This window comes from Beta vulgaris, chromosome 1 (genome assembly GCF_026745355.1).
Source record: "Beta vulgaris subsp. vulgaris cultivar EL10 chromosome 1, EL10.2, whole genome shotgun sequence".
Classification (NCBI taxonomy): Eukaryota; Viridiplantae; Streptophyta; class Magnoliopsida; order Caryophyllales; family Amaranthaceae; genus Beta; species Beta vulgaris.
The window spans coordinates 11,309,754-11,313,684 of NC_079202.1; positions in this window are offsets into that span (position 1 = coordinate 11,309,754).

Genomic DNA, 3,931 nt, shown 5'->3' on the forward strand with positions numbered 1-3,931 from the left:
ATATATGAACATAATAAGTTCCTATGCATGATACTAAAAATCTCTTAAACATGATACTAATCACATAGCACGCAATTATGTACGTACCTCGTGTAAACTAGCCTGTAGGCCACTTTTAACTCTCTAAAAGTTTCCTACGAAATATTCTCCGCCTAGAAATCAATTTAACTAAAATCAATATTCTTAAATAAAAAAATACAGCAACTCTAAAATATTTAAAATCCCCTTTAAATATGTTCAAAAGCTGATTTTAATATCAAAACTTCAAATACTTTTAATTCCTAGCATAGTACTACCATACTAGTAATTAAAATTCTTAAAACTCCATCAATAAAACCTTTCTGAAATTCCAACAACTTTAAAAATCAATGAACCTACTTTAAACATATATAAACATGTTTAAAATTATAATCTAAATCAATCTCATAGTATCTATTATGCTACTATGGTTTTCTAGTAATTAAAACCCTGAAAAATCCATGCGTTAATGATTAAAACTTCAATCTAATCAAAATAAATAAATCTGAATTTTTATTCTTGTAATATAAAATATATATGAATCAAGATTACTTATTAAAACAGTAAATTAAAACCAATAATCATAATTAACATCAAAAGAAAGCATAAAAACATAGTCTTTAATGGAAAAGTATAAAAACATAATCTTTAATGGAAACTTGAGGAGGAAGAAAAGAAAAGGGAGAAAAAGAGTGAAACACCAAAATCGCGAGTGAAATATGGCAGCAGAATTGCGAAATTTGCAGAGGTTATAACTAATAGAATAAGAATCGGAATTGAGTTATTCTTGAGCCTAAATTTAATAACTTTTCGAGATCTACAACTTTCAAGAAGGAAGTTTTGGCTAAAAATAAACGAAACTATGAGAAATCTGGCCAATCAGATTCGGGTGAGAGAAAAAAAACGAGTGAAGGGAGAGAAAGAAAACCATGAGGAGAGAAAGAATAGAAAGTGGCGTGAGAGTTAGTGAGAGAAGAGAGAAAAATAAATCTTTGTGTGGAATAAATAATTGGGTATTAAGATATTTATAAAGAGCTTCCTTTTTGGGCTTAGGAAAAAGAGATAAGGTTTAATGAAATTTGATGATGAACAAGATAAATAACTTGGGACTTTAATCATCAACATGACTCTTTTTCCTTTTATCCTTTTAGGATTCCTGGGTTCCTCAATTCATTAGACTTCCTTTTCAATATAAATTAGTATTTAAAACTTTTATCAAAACATGCTTAATTAAAATATTTTCAACTTTATTAAGTCATGAAAATAATTTCATTTGACTTTTAAAATAGTCAACCTTTTTAAATAGTCAAATCATTTCAAAACTAATTTGTGTTTAAATATAAATATATAAATACTTAAATATATTTATAAAATCCTTTAAAATCATGGGGGATTACACTTTCCAACTCACTAAAAACTACCAGCTAACTTGTGCTCCGGCTAAGAATCCGATGAGGTTAGGCCCACATTTGGGATTAAAAGTTTCCCCCCCCCCCCCCCCCCTTTTTACTCTTTCTTCCTCCCCCGTTCTACTCTTCCTCTCTTACCTTCAATCCCCTTAAACTATTCACATTCTTACCTTCAATTTCCTCCAACAACCTCTCTGTAAGAATCATCGACTACTCTTTGATTTTTACAGAGGTTATTTTACACTCTATATCCTCCACTTCACCCAAAAATCCAGAATACCAAACTCCTCTTTTTCCTCCTTTATTTCGACTTTTATGGCAAGAGAAATTACACGGTTGCTTTTTTGGTTCTTTTACAAAAAGTATTAATTAGGTTAATTAAGAGTTATTTAGCTAAAGGTTGGTGTGGCCTTAATAACTAACGAAGTTAACGACGGTAGTTATTAAGAGTATTTTGATGAATTTTCAAAATTTTAAGGGCACCTTGTCTATTTTTGAAACCGTGAGAATACCTAGTACATTTTGTAAAACTTTTGACCTCTTAGGTACCTTGTGAAAGATTTGTTTTTTTTTTTCAAAACTTACAAAAAAAAAGTAAACCAACCATAGCGTACTAGCGTGGAACAACCTAGCTAAGCTTGGGATAGTGGTAAGGAAATAACATTCCAACCTCAAGGTTGGGCGTTAGATCAGCACTAGGAGCGCTTTGGGAGAGGGTTTCTCCTTACCATCCCCCTCGACCTCAAAGTGTCTACCTACAAACCAATGTCGGGTTAACTTGCGAGAGGTGTCAGTCTAATAGGACCCATCATCTTACCAAGAGATCTCTAGTAGGAGCCCTCTGCCCTCACAAAAAAAAAAAAAACAAACTTGCGTAAAACAGTTTGTCTGTGGACTGTGGTGGGTACATAATGCCGTAGCAGCGTGTTATAATACTTCCGTTAAAATATGTGTAATCAACGTCATGGGAATGTCCTCAATTTGCCTTTTGCAACGGTGTGAAGATAACTGATAAAGCAATGAATTCAAGCCTCATCATGAAATGATTGAATAGACTACCCATAAGGCCATAAGCCCATAATGCCCCAAGTAAGTCAATAGCATATTGGCGTTGAAGCCGTTGATATCTTGTCTGTATGGAGTACGTGTTTTGAAGTTTGGAAATTGTGGGTGATTAAATGTCCCACTATTTTACTAATTATTTTAAGAATTAGGTAATAATAAAATCCCGATTCTGTTGTACTGAGATGAAATAAACTGAAATTAATTGAATTAAATTAAAATATAGAGAAAATAAATTAAATTGAAATTAACCGAACTGAACTAAACTGAACTAAATTGAACCGAACTGAATTGAGATTAATTGAACTGAACTGAAGTAAAATTAAATGAATTGAGCTGAACATAAGTCCAAAAAAAAAGGCCTAAATCTTTTAGGCTACCTTCTATCGGGCCCTCACCCAAAAGCTCATTACAACTAAACACCCCAACACTCCTTAAATCCCAAGCAAATGTTGTCCATCTTTTGTTCGTATTTTATAATTTTTTTTTCTTATCTTATCTTTAAAAATTTATATAACCTTTTTGTATATACCGACTAAAATTCTCGGGTTCTCCCAGGTTGGAACCCAAAAAATCAGTTGGTGCCATCATCGTAGAACATAAATTTTCAATCAATTTCATGGTGAACAATAAAAGATTTTTTTAAAAGAATTACTGACGACAAAAATATTTTACAAAGTAAACGCCTGCATGCCATAGTGAATTGTCATGGGATGTGGTGTTACTCTGCCAAAAAGGAAGGAAAAAGACGACTATGATTGGTTTTTGCGCGACCTTATGCAGCGCATACCAGATTTATAGGAACGGGATGGTGCGTGGTGGGTTGGCATCATGCAATGTAGGCTAGTGCACGGTGGGTTGGCCTCGTACAGTGCAGGTCTAGTCAGGGTCGAGGGAGGGTAGGAAGGAGAAGAAAACTCTAAAGACGGGAAGTTTACTCGACATTTAATATGTTTCAATGTGAACCGAATTCGATAGATATGAATTTGACTCAAATTGAAACTAACCCGACCCCAACTAACACAACCCAAAATTAAAACAACATACATTAGAAAAGTGAGAAAGCTTTTCATCGTATAGAGAGTTTTCAATCTGATTGCAAAGATGCTAAAATCTACATTTGAATGATGGAACAAGTGATAAAGCTTTTCGTTATGTAGGGAGTTTTCAATATGATTGCAAAGTCATTGCAATAGTTTCCTTAGAAACTTTCTCTAAAAACTTGATTAGAGAAACTAAGTTGCATACTAAAAAGAATTCTGAAATCAAAATCCTCTCACTTCTCTATGGATATACTCACAACTCTTTGGTCACACCTTTCAAAAATTACCACAAAACAAATCCTACACTATTCCTCTAATTCAAGAAAATTGACAAGAATATTTGTGTTTGGTACTCGTTTAAACTGTTGTACAATCAACTCTATAACACTTAAAATACTT